We start from the raw sequence: 22185 nt of genomic DNA on the forward strand, positions 1-22185 counted from the left end.
TTCTGTATGGCTCATAATTAATGCACGACGTATATTACAAAGTGCATTAATATGGCCATACAGAAGTGCATAACCCCACTTGCTATCGCGGGACAACCCCTTTAACTATACTTGTTCAGCTACAAGTCTTCATTTAAGTGAATGCTCTAGCAAATCCACCCAGAACTAATTGAGGTGCAACATCCACATATCGGTAGATCTAAGAGCATGAAGTCTACCATCAGAATTACTCCTTGCAATCTTAGATCTTGCCTAGTCATAGAACACTGACTGGAGCACCTGAGAGCGCTGAGGAGGTAAGTAAACCACAGGAACCAGGTACACTCTTGGGCAAAACCAATTCCATATATATATATATATATATATATATATATATATAATCCTGTCAGTAACATCCCTCCCTTAGAGGTTGGTGGTTGAAATTAAACTTTCTCTGTGTGATTGTAACGTTGATATAAGTATGTGATTACAATATCACAGCAAAAGAATCATTTACTGGGCAAAACTGACCCCTTGTATGGAGTCTCTAGCTTGAATACAAGATGTGATGCAATTGGGCATGTAGACTCTAGTACCCTGTTGTATCACCTCTAGCTTGAATACAAGATGTGATACGGTTGGGCATGTAGGCTTTAGTACCCTGTTGCACCACTGTTAGCTTGGATACAAGATGTGATACGGGCAGGAATGTAGGCTCTAGTACCCTGTTGGGCCACCTCTAGCTTGGATACAAGATGTGATATGGACAGAGATGGGGGCCCTAGTATTCTGCTGGGGGCATCTAGCTCGGATACAAGATGTGATATGGGCTGTCATGGAGGCTCTAGTATCCTGTTGGGCCACTTCTATCTTGGATACAAGATGTGATACAGGTAGACATGGAGGCTCTGGTACCCTGTTGGACCACCTCTAGTTTGGATTCACAATGCGATACAGATGGGCATTGAGGCATACAGGTTCCATATAATATCCTGGAGCATTTTTACTCCACATTTTCTTTAACTGATCTTCTAGATCATGTAAACTCTTAGGCTGTAGAAGTTGACTTCCCAGATGGTCCCATACATGTTCTATGGGCACTAAACCTGTAGGCTGGGCAGGCCACAGAAGTGTGACAATGTTGTGTGGACCTTCCCATGACATCCTAACCATGTGCAACTAAGCATTATCCTTCTGGAAGATGAATTTTGAAAGCCCAGCCATGAGAGGGCATTGAATGAGTCTGCTTGTGTGGGTGCGGGAAATAGACCGAAGGAAGCCTGAGGAGAAGAAACTCAACATTACAATAAAATGGTCAACAAATGCATTTATACACAGATTAAGCATTCTCTGTTAGATCTTGTTGGTCGCCCACAGCTCTCTCATCTGAACATCCAGACCTCTATAGCTGCATCCACACAGCATCTCGCACAGCTTCAAACTGTGCCATATCACTTTAGGTATGCCACCTCTGCTTGGCAATGTTTTCTCATGACTTTCTTTCACATATATGTTTTACCTATTCTTCGATGAGATCCATGGCATTAAAGACAGTCTCTGCATCTCTCTAAGCGACAGACTCGTCAAATCATGTTTCTAGCCCTTTAAATTTGACTGCAGTAATTTCTTAGACAGCACAGGCTTTCAAATTCTGCTTCTGGTCCTTTAAATCTTTCAGTAGCAGACTTCATATATCATTTTGTGTCACACCATACCTTCACTATATGTGACAGTTTGGGAATTAGGGCCAGATGGTGGGCGCACATGTATGATGTCATTCTGGCACAATGGAATTATCTTTAAAATTGGTCTCCTACCAGCTATTATTAAGAGTACTTCAAGCAACACAGCAACACAAAATAAAAGCTGGCCATTTGGCCACTAACTAAACATTTAGCTTTTCTTCTCTATATCAGGCACCAGGCCTACCACCTATACCTCAAAACAGGCAAATGTCCACGCAGGTGGCTCCCCCAGACCTTTAACATATGCCTGTCTCTTCCGTGGTTTGGAAGTATTCTGGTAAAAAAAAGAGCAGGTGTTTATTGAGCATCACTGGCTGATTCCTAATTAACCACATTAGTGACTTCAGACTCAGAAACCCTTGCTGTACCACCCCTAGTGCTGTAGCTACACTAGTGATCACTCTGCCACACCCCACACAGATCAGCCTCAGATCTGCGGCAGCAATCCAAGTACCAGCCTTGGATTTCTTCTGCAGGTCCTCTAAGTAAATATATGCCACATTTTCCACTACAGAAACAAAGTGTTATAAAGCATGCCTATGGAAAGACTAATAATGTATCAGCCTTCTCCCTCCAGCCTTTCCCTCCCATGCTGTATTAAATCAGGCAATAAATTCAGGAGGAAGCTACATAGCGAGCAGAGGTTTGTGGAAAGAGAGAACTGGTGTATTTCATGCTCATTATCCGCCTATGACCTGTGACTGATCTATAGCTCCACCACTGCTATAAATGGCTATTGACCTAGTATTTCCTGGATTCAGCTAAAAGAAGAAAAAGTCAGGAGAGTTACTGACTGATAGAAGAGGAAAGGAGATCAAACAGCAGTGGAAAAAGAGGAATCATCAGCACAGGTAAGACCTTTAGTATCATAAGTAAATCTTTTGTACAGGTCATTAGCAGAAAGTTGTCCATAAAATAAATAGACATGATGTCATAAAACGCAAATGGCATCCATCAGTTTAAGGAATAGATTTGGGGAATTACAAAAATTGTATCCACCTAGAAGTACATTATAAGGGCTCAGGTCGGGAATATGGGGCCCATAGCTTGCTGTAGATGCACACTGTATTGCAGTAAAACGTTATAGGGAAGCATATGAACGCAAATCCTAGCACATTATACTGATATTTTATCCTAGAAGAGAATGCTATGGTTCACAGAGTGCCCATGGGTTGATATTCTCTGTGAAAACTTGATAAGAGGCCTTAAACTACGGAAAGTGTATAGATGTATTCAGTGTGGAAAAATTCAACATATTCAATATAGAAAATACATGCCATTCAAGAAAATACAATTTTGTCAAACTATGAGTGTATTACAGAAAGACAATAGATTTTACCCATAGTACATTGGTATAACCCATTGTTAACACAAGCATACGCTACAGTTTTTGTGTAGTGTGTAGATTTGCCCTACTTTAACTTGTACGACTTGCAGAAGAAAAGTTCAAAGGTTCTAAAGAATATAATTGTGCCAAAGAAAATGTTGTGTTCTCAAACCTTTTACCTTTTTCTGATAGCAACCAGTGGTAAAAAAACAGCCACAAAATCCAACACTTTTGAAGGGTTAGTAAGTCATCCTGATTGCTGCTGTTCTACAGACCAGGATAAGTTAAATGTTGTCCTCTCTTAGAGACCATCTACTTGGTTTTCCCACATCAGTACATTGTAATATGTATGGGAAATTTGTCTGGGTCAGAACTGCAAGTTTTAGTAGGTGACCTGACATTGAAAATTAAAGTTCTAGTTGATGAAATCAATTCCCTTCCCACTTGGAATTCTGAGTTATCGATCTGGGAACCTGAATCACTCAAGTGCTTTTAAAAGCATCCATTAGAACGAGCAGGAAGGTTTGGGGCAAGCTTACCAACAAGATATCATTTGGAGTCAATAAACTGAACTTATGACTTGACACATTTGTTTATTTTTGAAATGATGTGTGATACAAATTTCTCAATTGATTTAGAGAGAGATTATGAAGTATATCCATGATGTATTCCCAATAGTGTAAGCAAATCGCTGTTTGAGAAATATGAGAATTTACTCTAATCTAACTAAGGGATCTCACGTAACGAGATGGAAAGTTTATAGTCTGTGGAAATGTTATTAATTCTGTCAAAAACATTTAGGCGTTTAGATCTAAAGTAATTGGCGGAGCTTTGGCAGCACCAACATTAGATTAAATCTTTCACTCACTGACTGCATCGTTATGTTTTCTCAGCTCTACCACATAGACCACATGGACTATAAGGGGGGCAGAAAAGAGGCAAAATATCTTGGTCCTCCACCTTCCTCAGACACTAGACCATCAACTTAATCACAGGTCTCTGATGTTTGAGTTAAAACCTAAGCATCATCATCTTAGGCTATCACTCGTAGCCGAGCATGATTGCCTTCCAAATATAGGGCCTTTGCGGTGGGTCCGTAGGTGACTATGCAGACTTATTTTCTATCCATAGGTTCTTTCGCAGTGGGGACATTGGTTTCAAAGTGGAAGACTGTCCCGACAAGGGTTGGCTTGACGTGCTTTCCTCTTGATATGTTTCTCCCTTTCGCCATCCATTCATGCCTCTTTGAATTTCACAGCACTGTTGGTTATGGCTGACCCCCAAATTGAGAGCTCGAGGGTCATGGCTTCCCAGTACTCTATGTACTGTTTTAGGCATATTATAGGCGGTATTCTTACTTGTTATTATTTGGGGATTGTCACATCTAATTGTTGGGATTCTAATATTCTAATATCCAGAGGCAGGATAATTTTTACCTGTAGCTTTCTTTTCTTGAGATACTTTCCTTTCTTCCAATAATAAATGGTAGGTGGCCCTCATACAATGTTTAGCCAAGGAGCATCCAGACACCATCCTGCTAGAGGAAATATATATATATCATGGTTATGTCTCTATGACCTGATTGTTTTAAAACCACGTCTTATACCTGGGCCTTATAATAGGAGGGAATTGTAAATGATAAAAGCAGTAAGCACCCAAGTTAGGAACTGTCTAGAACAGTAATGGCACATTGGATACAACATTGTTATAGGAATGACTGACACTTGACAATATTTTTTAAATAAATAAACACATCAAAGGTTTTCTGTGTATATAAAAGACAGTTTTTTGAGTTTGCAATTAGACTTTTACCTTGTACAGATCTTAATACGCTGGTCTTAATATGATTCCCTCTAATGTTTTAAGGACACGTATTTTGCGTTGTCCATGAGCCTATGAGCTGAAGTAGGCTTCAGGTATTATTTCTGCCCCTTTCTGGCTTAAATTATAATTAAAAGGGTTGTCTGAGCTGTAAGTTTTCACTAAAACTCCTTCCCCATGCAGTAAAATATTCAGCTCTCCCCACTCCCGCTGTGTCCCGCGGCAATGCTTCCACTGCTTATTTACGGGCTGCAGTCCCGTATGGTTCACAGGATGTCACAGGCGCCGCAGCCAATAACAGAGCTCAGTAGTCAAGCGCCTGTGGCACCCTGTAAAGAGGCCAGGGCAGCCTATAAACGTGACATCAGATGGGCGACCCGGAGTGGCAGCATGGGACACAAAGGGAGTAGGGAGAGGTGAGTTTATGCTGGTTTGTTATTTTACTCCTCTAAATCTGTCGATCCCCGGCATTTCAATCTGACCCACTAAAACTCGCCCATGTTTTTAGCAACTGATGTGAGCAGGCGTAAATTTAAAAAGTCTCTATTTCAAGCAGAATGTCTGCTGTGCGCTATCTGTCAGTGCGCCAACAGCTATATAAGGCTTAAAAGCGGTTGATAGAAAAGTTGCAAATTTTGTTACAGGGAAATAATAGAAATTCATGAAAAATTAATGCTTGGTTGAGTGCATTGCTTTTATTGTGAGTAAATCTTAAAAATATAATATTTCCAAGGCTTATACATGCTCCACCTATCTGGCCAGTGTTGCATTAAATTTGTGTGTGCAGTCGATTATGACAATAAATATTAGTGAAAATGTTATCCATGTGTCAATACACCATTTTAAATGCATTAGAAATACAGAGTATAAGTGCTGCCGTGCCGCTTGTAATGAATATATTGAAATCTTCATCCATTTGCTGGTCCTCTCAGCAGTACGAGCTTTATAGTTGTTCCTAGACACAGCTCTTAATATTGCAATAGACAGTTCATACATGGGATAAAGTGCACCCCATTACGTATGAAAACATTATACATATTAAATTAAGGAGGATGCTAAGAGGATAATCTGTTTAGAACTGTATGCTAAGATTTTTCAGACTATCCTTTGATGTGAACTGTTCTTGAGTTAGGAGATCATGTCTGGATTTTAAAGGCTTTATCAGAAATGAGGTATTATTTAAATATTTGTATTTTTTTCTTTTAATTTAGTACTAATTCTTTTGATAAAGGATAATAAAAATATCTTGATATATTCCCATTCTTTTACTAGCCCCAGGAACACTGATTTTTCCTGTATTTTGTAGGTCACTCGCCAGGGTCAGCAGAGGGTAAGACCGGCTGCACACGAACAGGTCGAATTCCAGATCCAGTACCCCGCAGTTTAATCCGGCCGTGTGCCTGGCTGGTGGCCGCGTGTACCTGCTTCAAAATTTCTTTTCCTGTACTGCGGATGGCCTACACGACTTGCTGGAGGACACACAGAGTACTTTTTTCCCCAAAATCCCTTCTTTTCCCGCACCGTCACTAGGCGATAATGCAGGTACCCGATTCCGTTCCGTAATGTCATTGTGGAAGAGCCGCGGATTGGACAATTCCATTGAGTTCAATGGAAGTAGTCCACGTGGAGCTCACATAAAAATGTAGCATGTTGCGATTCTTCCTCCGTGGGTGAAAAATTGCAATTAATTTACGCTCATGTTCAGAAAGAAGTGCTTTTCCATAGCATGCTATGGGCGGTATTTGCTGCAGAATTTTTAGTTGGTCGCACGTTCCAGATTCACAATGCAAATCCAGCCATGTGCCGCTGGCCTAAAGGATCTACACAGCACTGTACTCATCACTTTCTGTAGACTACAATAGAAAAAAGGAATATAAGACCAGCGCATTGAGCTTTTTTCAAAAGATGATAAGGGTGAGTTTTAGACTCACCTGGTGCATGGTGGATTAACAATACCAAAGGCTATTCCACCTGCACCCCTCATCCAAGTTCACGTTAAAATAACCCTAATCCACTTATCCGGGATAACCGGAGAGACGTCTGCAGCCAAAGAGGGCTCCCTAGATAACCAGGGGCCCTTATCAGATAACAAAAAATACAAACAAAAAAGTCGCCATGCGCTCGGCGGAACTAGGTATACTTCTCAATCCGTGGAATACATTAAATATAGACGTTTTTTCAGTCTACGGAACACTGTATTCCGCTGAATGAGGGCTCAATCAGATGGGCGTTTTTATGCACGAATTTATGTGTGCAAAAACACATGCCTTAAAAAATTTGCTTGACCGAAGTGGGCGTCATGCTGAAAAAAATGCACTTGGCCGCGTTTTTGCCCACATAAAGTGCGCCGCCCGCTATCCCCTGCTGCGGCTGTGACAGCTGCAGCAGGGGACTCCTTGGATGTGAAACCCCTGAATGCTGTCACATCCAGAGGCTTCACCTTGTTGTCAATGGGGCCGGCGGCAGCAGCAGCGGCCCCATTGACATACAGAGAACATCCATGGGGAGTCCCCTTATCACTGGACACTATGACAATGCTGGGGATGAAGAAATCCTCTGCCACAGCTGTCACAACTGTGGCGGAGGAGCGCAATGTTCTCCCATTGAATTCAATGGAGTAAGTGCTACAGCCAGCTGCATTGAAAGCAATGGGCTTCCCTGAAAATCATCCCTAAAATGTGTAAAAAAAATAAATAAAAAAAAAAAAAAATATATATATATATATATATATATACTCACCTCTCTGCAGCAGCCGGGTCTTCTCCTGCACTGCTCTGAAATGCTTTTAGCAGCTCTCAGCTGTCATTCAATAGCTGAGTGCTGCCTCTAAAAGCACTTCATAGCAGTGCAGGAGAAGACTCAACTGGACGCGCCTGAGCCCGGCAGCTGCAGAGAGGTGAGTATATATATTTTTTTTATTGTTTACACATTTTAGGGATGATTTCAGGGAAGGGCTTATATTTAAAGGCTGTAGCGCCTGCTCCATTGAATTCAGTGGGAGAACATTGCGCTCCTGTGCCACAGCTATGACAGCTGTGCCAGAGGATCGCGATCTTCACTATATGTTTTCTATGGGGTTGGCGATGCTGCTGCTGACCCCATTGGGCACAAGGTGAAACCCCTGGATGTGACAGCATCCAGGGATTTCACATCCAAAAAAGACGGATGCCGCAGTTACCTGTGTTTTAAAATCCGCTGCCCTATATTTACCGCTGCGCATTTTTGACCGATGCCATTGTAAAGCATTGGTTCTTAATACATGCAGATCATAAACGCAGGTAACATATGCACATAAAAAGCCTGTCTGACTGAGCCTTGAGAAGTATACCTAGTCCCGCTAAGCACAGAGTGACTTTTTTCTTCGAATTTTTGTAGACTGCAATAGTTATTGACATTTCTCTGACTCATGGACCTGCTATCGCATTGACTCATCTGGGGTACTCCAGAGGGCTCCACTTAGAGGTCCGTTTTTTTCACACTAATAAGGGAGATGGAATAAATCCTCCACAGTGCCACCTATTGAAAGGCAGCATTCCTTCAAGCCAAAGTCAGACTTTTTATACAAGCCTTGTTACAATGACTGGGAATGAAAGGGTTTTCACTAGAGATGAGCGAACGTACTCGGATAAGCACTACTCGTCCGAGTAATGTGCTTTATCCGAGTACCGCTGTACTCGGGGCTAAAGATTCGGGGCGCTCCGCTGCTGACAGGTGAGTTGCGGCGGGGAGCAGGGGAGAGCGGGCGGGAGAGAAGGAGAGAAAGATCTCCCCTCCGTTCCTCCCGGCTCTCCCCTGCAGCTCCCCGCTCCGCAGCGCCTCCCGAATCTTTAGCCCCGGGTACAGCGATACTCGGATAAAGCACATTACTCAGACGAGTAGTGCTTATCCGAGTACGTTCGCTCATCTCTAGTTTTCACCCTTTAACACCTTTTGTAGGGACCTGACCTTTGCTGCAGGGAACCTCCAGGTCACTTCCCCAGGAGTAGTTTCAGTAAAATGGTAGCTGACCTCCACAAGCTAGCAGGCATTAGAGAGTGATACAAGGGGACAGGCAAGAGTGTTCACAGTAAATGGGCCAAAGTCAGGACAGGCAGAAGATGAGGGCAGACAGAAATCAGGCAAATTGTAGTCAAGAAACAGGCCAAAGTCAGGACAGACCAAAAAAATTGGGCACACAGGCAAAAACCAGAATTAAGGCCTTAGTCAGACGGGTGATTTTTCGCGCGATTTGCGGATCGCATGACGGATGCGCATCCGCAAATCGCGTGACCGGTGCGCGCAAGTCGCCCGCAAATCGCCCGAAAATCTGCTCCTAGCCGCGTTTCATTAGAAACGGGCCGGAGCTGTCCAGCGCATTGCATTCAATGGAGACGGCAATAGAGCCGACTCCATTTAAAGCAATGCGCTGCGGGTGAGCCCAGGATGAATTGTCGGTAAGGGCTTAAATATATAAGCCCTTCCCTGCAATGCATCCTAAAATGTGTTAAAATAAAAAAAAATTGTATGCTCACCTTCTGCCGGCAGCCGCAGCTCCGTGCGGCCGTCCTGCAGTGGGTGTGAAGGGGGTGTGAGTCAGACCTGCCCCCTGATTGGCTCAGCGCTGAGCCAATCAGAGGCATGCCTCACTCACACCCATTCATGAATTCATGAATGGATGTGAGTCAGACCTGCCCCTGATTGGCTCAGCGCTGAGAGGCAGCAGTCACTCACCCATTCATGAATTCATGAATGGGTGTGTGAGTGAAACCTGCCTCTGATTGGTCAGGGCTGTGACCAATCAGAGGCAGACCATTCAGCAGGCGGGGATTTTAAAGCCCCGCCGGCTGAATAGTGCCAAGAAGCAGTTCAGGAGAACTGACAGCGGCCGCGGCTGGACTCCGGCTGCAGCGGAAAGGTGAGTATACAATTTTTTTTTATTTTAACACATTTTAGGATGAATTGCAGGGAAGGGTTTATATATTTAACCCCTTCCCGACAATTCACCCCGCGCACGCCGGCAGCCCATTGCTTTCAATGGAGCGGCTGTATTGCCGCTCCATTGAATTCAATGGACAAACATCGTTCTTCTCTGCCACAGCTGTTACAGCTGTGGAAGAGAAGAATGATTTGTCTTCTATATGTTCTCAATGGGGTCGGCGCTGCTGCCGCCGGCCCCATTGAGCGCATATAGAGAAGAGAACAGGAATCGCAGATCGCAGATAGGTGCGATCTGCGATTTTTTGTTCTATAATTTATCGGACGAGCGCATAAAAAGCGCTCATGTGTCCGATACCATTGCAAAGCAATGGTTTTATAAAATTGCCGGACGCATGCGCATGCGCAAATCGCGGCTAAAAACGCCCGTCTGACTAAGGCCTAAGAATGAAGTACACACTATAACACCTTCCTTTGCATCACTAGGAATTGTATTGCTCAGGCACCATCCAGTGGCAGAGTGTGCCTTAACCTTGGAAGCATTCGGAATAGGTTGGGCACAAGAAAGCTAAGTACCGCACTGCCCCTTTAACAGGAGGGCTGAGCACATGTGACAAGACAACTGGGGGAACAATGTGCTTTCTGCTGCAGGAGACATGCCAATAGCTGAGACTGGCAAAAGGGAATTTTTTTTGCTGTACTACTTTTATATTTTTCAAAAAATATTTTTTATTTTTCTAAATTATTTTCTGCCGCTATCTTCTGGCAACCATAGTTTTTTTTCTATTGACAAAGTTGTGCGACGGCTTGATTTTTTGCGGGACGTCCTGTATTTTATATCATTACCATTTTGGAGCACATATGACTTTTTGATCACTTTTTATTTTAATTTTTCTTTGAGTCGGGGTAAGAAAAAAGGCAATTCTGGCGTGTTTTTTTCTTCTAATGCTGTTCACCATGCAGGGTAAATAATGCTTTACCTTGATAGATATTGATGCAGCGTTAGCAAATATGATTTGTCTTTTTTTATTTAGAAAATTATAAATAAATTTTTTTTAAACTTTTATTACCTTTTATTTTTTTTAATACTGAATAGAACGTTTTAAAATTAATCTTTACATTTTTTTTTAGCTCTAGAGGGGACAAGAACTTACAGTGGTTTGATCACTCCTGCAGTATGATGTAATGCCATAGCATTACATCATACTGCGATTTATCAAACTATGTCTCAGGAATGGCTTGATAGGCAATCTGCAATCACCATGGGGGCCTTCAGAAGGCCCCTGGCTGCCATGGCAACCGCACTGCAAACGATGTTCTCATCTCGGGGGGTCGTTTGGGACCTTTTACATCAATCTGGGCACGTAAATGCCGCTGTCAAAATTGGAATTTAAAGGGTTAACAGCTCCGATCAGTGGCACTCCTGATCATAGCTATTGTGAACTTGTGACGGCTTTAAAAAACAGCCAGTACCCGCATTGTATGATCTCTGATCCCCCTCTATACATACCCCGAACCTCCATGATGTAAATGTATTACCTTTAGCATCCTGTGAATAGAGAGGAGCGGGGGGGGGGGGGGAATTCTCCCCTGCCCTCTCCACCTCCATGCTGGCCACACTCTGAGCATTCCAACAATACTCGCTACTGTGTATCATCACAGGAGCGAGCATTACTGGGACATGCTGTCCGGCATCGCTTGCCCGGCAGCTCGTCCCGTTGAATTGGGTTTTAGACTAGTCGACTATTTGTGCCAATTCCTGATAGCGAATGGAAGACTTGAGTAGATTATCATTGCCAGCAGAAACACCAGTGCCAGGCTGCTTAAGTTTATCTTTGGAATTGAATTAGAAGCTGGGATGTGATTTAGTCACCACAGCTCTATGATATAAAGTATATAAATCTTATAACCAACATAGAAATAAGTCCTGCTTCTTTGACTCTATTTTTGTAGGTACAGTACCAGATGATTATAGGAGCTGATGCATCATTCATCTCATATTTAGGGCAATTTATTTCCTTGAATACCTTAGTGAAACGCTACTGGAGTTTGGAGACTACTTATAGTAACTACATCGATTTGACAGTCAGTCTCTTTGACTTAGATAGCTCGCGCCTGATGATCAAGGATAGAGAAACGCGTTGAGCAACAATTTTGTGTAAATATAATATTGAGTAGTGATTTTGAGCAAATCTACTGTATATCCATTACTTTGGGTTGAACATTATATTTATGTGGGCCAAGATATCTATCCATCTACATTTTGGGCCATATTATTTAATTGTGATCCTAAAAAATACATTGCAAGGTACATTACAAGGTAGATCCCTGTAGGTTGGAGGGTTACAGTATCCAAAAAACTGGGATGTTTGTCCGTATTATACATTATAGCTACTACAGACAACATAGGTGTAAAACACAGAGGTCGCATACCCTTACATTGCATATAGAAAATAAATGTCTGCACATCCAACAAATGAATTAAATGTGAAGCTGCACAATAAGCCATGGCTGCTAGAAATACTGTAACAAACATGTACTTCAGCACCCGACACACTTAAAGGGGTTGTCTCACGAAAGCAAGTGGGGTTAAGCACTTCGGTATGGCCATATTAATGCACTTTGTCATATACATCGTGCATTAAATATGAGCCATACAGAAGTTATTCACTTACCTTCCCTGCGCTGGCGTCCTCGTCTCCATGGCTCCGACTAACTTCAGCGTCTAATCGCCCGATTAGACGCGCTTGCGCAGAAGGGTCTTCTGCCTTCGGCTCGGTCTGGCAGGAGCGGCGTTCTGGCTCCGCCCCCTTCTACATGTCATCGCGTAGCTCCGCCACGTCACGTGTGCCGATTCCAGCCAATCAGGAGGCTGGAATCGGCACACGTGACAGGGCGGAGCTACGCGATGATGCGTAGAAGGGGCGGAGCCAGTACGCCGCTGCTGCCAGACGGACCCGAAGGCAGAAGACCCTTCTGCGCAAGCGCGTCTAATCGGGCGATTAGATGCTGAAGTTAGACGGAGCCATGGAGACGGGGACGCCAGCGCAGGGAAGGTAAGTGAATAACTTCTGTATGGCTCATATTTAATGCACAATGTACATTACAAAGTGCATTAATATGGCCATACCGAAGTGCTTAACCCCACTTGCTTTCGCGAGACAACCCCTTTAATATCTGTAAACAAATGCATAATTATTTTTTTGTACTAACCATATAAAAATAAAAGGTTCTTATTGCACGATTTGATCAAATCCATGTATGCCCATCTGCCACGTCAAGACGAAGCTTAATGAATGGGTACCAAACTCTATATACCTTCTCTTTAGACTAAAAAGCCTTCACATGAGTGGGAAAGCTAGGTACCTGGCTTATAAGCATTCATGTTACGGCTTTTTAGTTTAAATAGAGGGTCTATAGAGCTAGGTACCCATCCATTAAGGTTCGTTTTGACGTGGCGGATGGGCATACATGGATTTGATCAAATTGTGCACTAAGAACCTTGCAGTTTTATGTGGTTATTACAAAAAATCATTATGCAGTTGTTTACAGATATTAAGTGTGTCGGTTGCTGAAACACATGTTTGTTACAGCATACCCTTTCATTGACATAAAGGTGGAGACAAGTGCTTTTGATAAAGGACTTATGTGTTGTTTGACCTAGTCTTTGTATTTTGTCTCCTCAGGCATTATTTAATTGGATATTAATAAAAGTTATATTTAAAGGTTTTCAGTGAATATGCTGCTTGTTTTAAAAGAAATGTCCTAAAGTTTGCAAAGGACAAATTCTACCAGATGAACAGAACACCCAAGCACAAACCTCTTCTAAGGAAAATCTGGAGAGCTGCAGATATTTCTTGTGCTTTAGAAAATGTTTATTTTTTGAAAGGGAGGAGGAAATATAGTGGAAGCAGGAGAAGGAGAGCGGGAAGCACCACCACCACCAACAGCACCTTGAGGGCAGAGTGTGCTCCTCGTAGAAACAGGAGAGCTGTAGCTCTGTACTTCGATATTGACATATTTTTTATTTGGCAGGAAATAGGAAGAGGAAACATGATGGAAGCAGGAGCAGCAGCGCCACCAGCAGTAGCGGTACCTTGAGGGTGCAGTGTGGTCTTTGATATAAATCTATGCTCCATCATACGTAAGTAAAAAATTGCCAGTAGATAACTAATCAGTGGGATCTGCCATAGGGGTGCAGAAGTCGGGTGAAATCAAGGTCTGGTTCATTTTTATAAACATTGTCTGTGGACAGGCGGATGTGTCTGTTATTTATCACCCACCCCCCTCCCCCCAGATAGGCTGAACACCCTCTCTGATAGCACACTGGCAGTATGGCAAGTCAACACATCTAAAGCATGTTGTGCAAGCTGCAGCCAGTCGTCCAGTTCAGATACCCCAAAGTCAGTGGCGCCAACGTCATGTCTGAGTACATCCACACAGAAGCTGACGTAACGCAAGTAGCTGTGTAATGCTTGTGTTATCATAATAATAATCTTTATTTGTATAGCGCCAACTTATTCCGCAGCGCTTTCAGGCATGGATAAATGCAAAACAATACAACAATTACAATATGAGGTACATTGGGTTTGACACAAATGGGTTGGGGGTGGTACAGGAGTTGCAGGGGGTGGGGGGGGGAGCAAGGCATGGGGAACACAGGCAGTAGGGAATTTCATGTGTAGATCAATTATTAGAAGGCAAACAGGGTGGGGCACCATAGGAAGGGGCGAGGGACTAGGTCAGGAGATTTGGTATGCTTCCCTGAAGAGGTGCGTTTTTAAGGCACGTCTGAAATTTCGTGCATCGGGAATTGTCCGGATGCCTTGGGGTAGAGCATTCCAGAGGATGGGTGCTGCTCTAGTGAAGTCCTGTAGGCGAGCATGTGAGGTTCGTATTACAGGGGTGTTTAGTCTGAGTCTGTTAGCCGATCGGAGTGAGCGGGCTGGGTGGTGTACTGACAGTAGGGAGGCGATGTATGGTGGTGCAGCGCCATGCAGAGCTTTGTGAGTGAGGTAGAGGAGTTTAAATTTAGTTCTGCAGTCCATGTGCAGCCAATGCAGCGACTGGCATAATGCAGAGGCATCTGAGTAACGACTGGATAGAAAAATGAGCCTAGCTGCTGCATTTACTATGGATTGGAGTGGAGCAAGTCTGATGCGGGGAAGGCCGATGAGTAGCGAGTTTCAGTAGTCAAGCCGGGAGTGGATGAGGGCGACCACCAGAGTCTTTAGCGTGTCCGTGGTTAGGAACGGACGTATTTAGCAATATTTCTGAGGTGCATGTGGCATGTTTGGGCCAGAGATTGGATATGGGGGGTAAAGGAAAGGTCAGAGTCCAGTGTGACACCAAGGCATCGGGCATGCCGTCTGGGGGTTATGATGGTGCCAGACACTGTGTTCAAGGTCTGTGCTCACGGATGGTTGGAGTGGGGTTTTTTTTACGTTCCCATAGCTGGGGGATGGAGGGCTGACTGCTGACCTGGAACACAACGGAATATGGGGTAGATATTAATGTCTGTGAAAGTGATGGTGATGTTGGCAGATTAACTTCTGCTCTCTGTTTCCCACTCCTGGCTCTGAAGCCTGCAGTGAGATCTTCATTTGCATAGGAAATGAAAAAAGTTTGGTACTGTGTTGCCAGTAGAGCAAAATGCGATTGTTCCCAGTAAAAGAAACCACGTAATCTTGTAGATATGATACCTTTTAATTGCTAACAAAAATACATGACTGTCTCTTTGGATCCATTTCGTTATGCCTTGATGAAGGACTGAGAGTAAAAGTCCAAAAGCTCGAATTTACATCATGTATTTTTCTGTTAGCCATTAAAAGGTATCGTATCTTCAAGATTACGTGGTTTCTCTTACTGAGAGCAATTAAATTTTGCATAGGAAAGGCATGAAGTAGTTTTGCTACTACTCTTACACAAAACTGCCTCTATCTGCTTAGAGGCTACTACATGAATAAGGAGTGAGATGGAGGAAGAGGCAGCTACAGCGTCTGAAGAGTGAGCAGGGTGAAGCTGACTCCTTACCCTCGGACCCAGGTGGGCTCCCCAAGGCAGCGGGTGGTGGGAGTTCATGTGGCTGTTCATTCACAATGTGTTGAGTTTACATTCTTGCCACGTTTTGAATGCTTACTGCAGATATTACAGATGACCACTCTTGTATCATCACCTGTGGTTTCAAAGAATGTGGAGCTGTTGCTTTAGAGGGAGCCGTTTAAAAGGCCAACTTGGCCCGTCCTCTACCACCTTCACCACTACTGTCATGTTGTGCTCCTGGGACCTGTTGTTCTATGGGTTTTCAGGAGCACACTGCTGCAGGTGTGGTTGATTTGGCAACTTAAACTCCAGGAGTCCTGCCTAGAAGCGAGACGATCATCCAAATAGGGACGGCCTCACGCTGGAACCTAGCGGCCTGGCTCGCCTTAGATGGAATACAACATATACGCTGAACAGGAAACCATTCACCCGCACAAACAGTCAAGTAACATACACCCTGAACAGGCAACTGTTCACACCAACAAACAGACAAGAGAATAACAACATGCAAACTGAACAGGACAGTTCACACCTAATGTTTGGTCACCTACAAACTGACACTGAACACATAGTTGTTCATACCAACAAACAGAAAAGGGAATCCCACCCACAACCTCATGCGTGACACCAAGCACCAGGGTTCTAAGGGGAATGAGATAAATGACAAATGGACAAAAGACCAGCACCCTCTAGTAATAGGGCCTGTATTTATATACAGCAGAATGATGGTGATTGGCTGGTTGGAGAACTCCAAACCATCAGCCAGCCAAATCAACCACACCTGCAGCACTGTGCTCCTGGACACGCACAGAACAACAGGTCCGAGGGACACAAAATCCTTTTTACGTATATATTTTTTCTTAGTTTTTTTTTGTTTACTTTTTAGTGTACTTTTATGTGATTTATCAGCTAACTTTGTAGTTTGCAGTAAACCACTGCTGGCTGCATAAGGATCTGAAAATAATTCATAGTGGGCAGACTGGCGACTTTGAACAATGTGTGAGGCCACTGACACACACTGTGTGTAGTTGCTGTTTCCCTGTTTGGTTATCTTTTTGTTTTATATCAACAAAAAAAGCAACGCCAACTACATAAGCCGCAATCCCTGGAAGACCACGCATAGTAACATAGTATGTTGGGCTGAATGAAGACAGCTTGTATACTTGTGGGGTATCCATGTTTGGCACAACGTAATTGAACCTGCAGAGGGTTAAAACTGCTGAAATATGCTGTATATAAGTCAAATCATGTGGTGACTTCATGAGATCATTTTCTTTTGGCTTGATTCTTGTAAGTGAGTTCCGGAGCATCGCTACACACAGACCAGCAGTAATCCACAAGCATTGCTTCATTCCAACGGCCCTGATATCTTTGTTCCATTATAGAAATATCCTGGTGGAATCTTTCTCCGTGTTCATCACTGACAGCTCCACAACTAGGAGGGAAACGTCTAGGTGGGAGTGGAGAAAATGGATTTTAAGGGACATGTTGCATCTGAGTTGATGGTATTTTTCCAGAAGTACTGTCACCAACTGAGTGTAGTTATCATCTCTTTTGTTGCCTAAGAATCCATGAATAACTCCCTTTAAGGCTTGAAAAGCTTCCTTTTCTTTTCCTTCCAAAACTTGGACAAACGCAGGATCCTTTACAAGTTATCCAATTTGTGGCCCAACAAAAATACCTTCCTTAACCTTTGCATCACTGAATCTAGGAAATTTGCCTCTTAGGCCTCATGTCCACGGGGAAAATCGGGCCCGCTACGGATTCTACATGGAGAATCTGCAGCGGGTCCCTCCTGCCCCGCGGACATGAGCGCTGAAAATAAGAATAAATTAGAATAAACTCACCTCCCATCCGCTCCGTTTCTTCTCTTCGCGGCGGCGTCATCTTCTCTCGTCGCGGCCGGATCTTCATTCTTCGGCTCGGCGGATGTGCATGATGACGTCGGTGACGTGCCCCGCGCATGCGCCGGGCCGAAGCAAAATGATCCGGCCGCGTCGGAGAGAAGATGGCGCGGCGCCGAAGAGAAGAAACGGAGCGGGTAAGTAAAATATGATTTTTGTGTCCCGCGGATCCGGACGGCTTCCATAGGCTTCAATAGAAGCCCGCGGGAGCCGTCCCCGCGGGAGACCCGCATGAAAATGGAGCATGGTCCAGATTTTTTCATGCTCCGTTTTTTTTAAAATCACTTTTATTGACCATCCGCAGGTATTTATCTACCCGCGGGTGGTCAATGCATCCCTATGGGGTGCGGATCCGCGCGCGGGAGAAGAGTTAAAATCCGCTGCGGATTTTAATTCTTCTTTTCCCCGTGGACATGGGCCCTTTAGTACTTAAATACCCGTCCTTCCTGGTTCATACCTTTGACAACATTTTTCATTAAACCCAGCTTTATATGAAGGGGTGGAAGAAGAACATCTTTTGGGTCCATGAGAGACTCGGCAACAACATTTTTCTCGATAGAGTCAAGATTTCTTGCAGGCCAGTCCGCTTGAATGTAATGTGATTTCCTATCCCTACTGTCCCAAATACATAAAAAGCAACAGTATTTAGTGTACAATAGGAGATGTTCTTTCCAAAGAAAAGAAGGATACTGACGTTCAAGGCGCAAAAAGGGAAAATGCCTTGCTTTATTAGATTAGTGCCATTACATCTTCCAGTAAAAACAGACATGGACGCGTTTCTGCTCCTACTGGAGCCTTGATCAAGCCTTGTCATAGCAAAATTTATTATGTTTTATAACCTACAAACATATGGAGAACGATGTGCTATGTCAATTGAGAAGTGTTACAACTCCCCCAAAATAATAATGTAAACTTTAAAAAATGACATGTCACTGTATCTCCAAAGCAAGAGCTAATCGGTCATTTTTATGGTGATTTTTGAATTTAGCAGATAGAAATACATAATAATATGCTAATTTTGAGCCCAAAACAAAATCACCATTGGGCAGTGTTATTTATTTGCCAAACTTTGAAACTTTCAACTGTTTGTGATAATTAACAGTTTAACTAGCTTAACTCACTTGTGTTGAGCGGCGTTGGCTCATCACTATGGTTATGTGTACATCGGGGCGGGCTATGTGGGCGATGACGGGCCCTGTGCATGCCCGATGGATGCGTCAGACTCCGGAGTGCAGTGACGTCTCTCGCAAGATCCCAGCAACTCATGCGCACGCGCATTGAGTAAGGTTAGACGTCGACAATTTAGACATGAAGGAGATGATGGAGGAGCACGCACTAGGTGCGATATGTGTTGTCTTGGATTTATGTATGTAATTAAGATATTATTCACAATTGTGTGTTCTATGCACTTATTGGTTGATGTCTATGTAAAGTGTTATTTATACCATGTATTGTTGCATTGGCTGGTTATGCTTGACAAAGACCGGTAGCAGACTGGTCGAAACGTTGCAGCCAAGTTACATGACAGAGGAATAAAGTTTGTTATACTTTTTGCTGCATCTGAGTGCTGCCTCTGCATTATACTCTCTCCTGGCAGACGTGATGGAGATGTTGGTAAAACATAGCCGGGCTTGGATGTTCTTTGTCAGAAAAGGCTTCCATCTTGTCCCCCTATCCCACAACCCAAACATATAAAGAACACAGGAGATGGTTGTCACGTGCACTACACAACCAGTAATAGCCAGAAACTCCTGCAGCCCCTTTAATGTTGCTGTTGGCCTCCTTGGCCCACTTTTCTTATGTCTTTTGAGCAATCTTTGAGGGATGTCCAGTTCTTGGTGAAGTCACTGTTGTGCCAAATTTAACCCGTTTAGAACTCAGCTGTTTGGTTTGTTTTCATTTTAAGTTTTGCCTTCCAACTTAAAAAAAAATCATAACTTTTTATTTACTAATCAGCATAGCTGTCTGAAGGCTTAACGTTTGTGGGCCAAGTTGCATTTTTCAATGGTACTATTCATATCTAAGTGGAGTGATATAGAAGAAAGAGGAAATTCGGCCATCTTTGGAGGACTTGTTTCTAAGGTGTACACATTGCAGCAAAAATGACAGGATAACTCTATTCTTTGGGTCTTTAGGTCTGTACAATTATGACAATAGCAAATTTATGTACCGTATATACCGGCGTATAAGGCGACGGGGCGTATAAGACAACCCCCCAACTTTCACCTTATACGCCGGTAATACAGTGGAGAAAAAAAAAATCATTACTCACCTCCCCCGGCGTTCTGTCGCGCTCCGGCAGGATGTCGCTCGCTCCTCGTCCCCGTCGCAGCATTGCTTTCTGAATGCGGGGCTTGAAATCCCCGCCTCCAGAAAGCTAATACACACGCCGTCAGCCAGTTACAGCCATTCAATGACATCATTGAATGGCTGTGATTGGCTAAAACACACGTGGCTTCAGCCAATCACACTATTCAATGACATCATTGAATGGGTGTGATTGCTAACACACGTGCGCCTTCGGCCAATCACAGCCATTCAATGCTGTCATTGAATGGCTGTAACTGGCTGACGGCGTGTGTATTAGCTTTCTGGAGGCGGGGATTTCAAGCCTCGCATTCAGAAAGCAATGCTGCGCCGGGGACGAGGAGCGAGCGACATCCTGCCGGAGCGCGACAGAACGCCAGGGGAGGTGAGTAATGATTTTTTTTTTTACACTTTTTTTTTTTTTATTACCGGCGTATAAGACGACCCCCGACTTCAGAGCAGATTTTTCGGGGTTCAAAAGTCGTCTTATACGCCGGTATATACGGTAGTTGTTTTTTTTTGCTATACTACTTTTTAAATAATTACTAAAACATTTTAAACTAATTTTTACATTTTTTTAGGGAATATGAACTTGCAATGGTTTGATCGCTGTTATATTATGCTGTAATGCCGTAGTATTACATTATACCACAATTTGACAGGCAATCTATCAAGCCACGCCACAGGTATCGCTTGATAATCTGCAATGGCAACCCTGAGGGCTTTTAGAATGCCCCGTCTGCTATGACAACCCGAACGGCACCCTCCATACATACCCCGAATCTCTATGATGTAACTGAACGTCATGTAGCTTTAAGGGGTTAATTCACTTCTAGATGACCATCTTCACTGTGTTCCATGATAAATATAATGCCTTTGATGCCCGTCTCCTAATTCACACCTTCCAACAATCAGAACTCTGTGATGTGCTGCAAGTTCTTTAAGGACCAATTAAGAAAATGTCAGGAAAATTCTCCTAGAAGAGTCAAAGATGCTATAGGATATTTACAGAATGAAAATTGTAAATTAGTTAAAAATAATGTTGAGAAGGCCAAACTTTTATATTCTTATATTGTATCTGTTTTCTCTCAGAAAGTAAATGCAACATCAGCTGATCTTCCCTGCGCTATTGAAGGAATACAAAGGAAAGGAAAAACAGAAGGTTAGAAAGAAACTACAGGCCTAAGTGGAGTCCATAATTGATTAAGAGGGGAACTAAACAGCCCTCTTCATGTTACCTATAGAACCACTGGCTATAGGACTCTAGTCATTATAAACTTAGTTCGATGACGAACGATCTACTGTTAACTTTGTTTTCTTGCTTTTATTTCCCTCGTGGACCAATTTTCATCTTTCTCAGGCCTGAAGATCAATTATAATTAGTCAGATATTATGATTTACAACACACATCCAAGCACTTAAAAATGAATTGATATCAATTTTCAATCCAGCTACATAAGCATTATCACGGCTCATTTTGTGTATGTCTCCACTGATTTCTAAAGCGCTGCTGAATATCTTGGCACTATATAAATAAAGACTATTGTTATCTGCCCTATCAATGTATTGCACTCACTGCTAACCTAGCTTCACTTTATAAATGGAACTATCCCCCCCATTCCGTAAACTGTATAGTGATCTGAAAACATAGGACTGTCCCACTCTTATTTGATTGGATAAAGTTAGTTGGATAAAAATGGTTTTACTCCACAGATTACTATATTTGTCCTGCTGCTTCCCTGCTCTCAATTATTAATAAAGACATTTGCACACGCAAAAACAAATTTCGAAAATTTTGTTCGGCAATTTAAAAAAAAAACCCCACAAATTAAATGTAAACTCACCTATCATAAGAGATTGGGGCTATTTTTATCCCATTTTATTAAATATTTTACAGAGGCTCAAATTAACTGCCATTACTGCGGATCCTCATGCACTTCTATGGGTTCACATCTTCTCTCAGATCAACCCTCGCCATGAACATTGCACTCTTGTCTGGTCCGAGCTAGAGTAATGCGCTAAACTGATCATATATCCTACCAGTCCTGCTTACCGTGTAGCATAGAGTCCGATTCCAATACAAATTGTTGTCTACATCGTTTCCTCTTATGCCTAAATTAATGCATTCTAACTTCCTTCCAGATCA

The 22185-nt window shown here is 43.1% G+C and overlaps 1 long non-coding RNA gene across 1 annotated transcript; it reads left to right on the plus strand.

Annotated features, from left to right (window-relative positions):
* The first annotated feature begins 2491 nt into the window (after positions 1 to 2491).
* On the plus strand, positions 2492 to 21395 carry LOC136625768 (uncharacterized). Its single transcript, XR_010792578.1, has 4 exons — positions 2492 to 2575; positions 6179 to 6414; positions 13822 to 13930; positions 21132 to 21395. It is a non-coding gene; the product is annotated as an uncharacterized lncRNA (long non-coding RNA).
* Positions 21396 to 22185: the final 790 nt, after the last annotated feature.

Source organism: Eleutherodactylus coqui, chromosome 4 (assembly GCF_035609145.1).
Source record: "Eleutherodactylus coqui strain aEleCoq1 chromosome 4, aEleCoq1.hap1, whole genome shotgun sequence".
Taxonomy (NCBI): domain Eukaryota; kingdom Metazoa; phylum Chordata; class Amphibia; order Anura; family Eleutherodactylidae; genus Eleutherodactylus; species Eleutherodactylus coqui.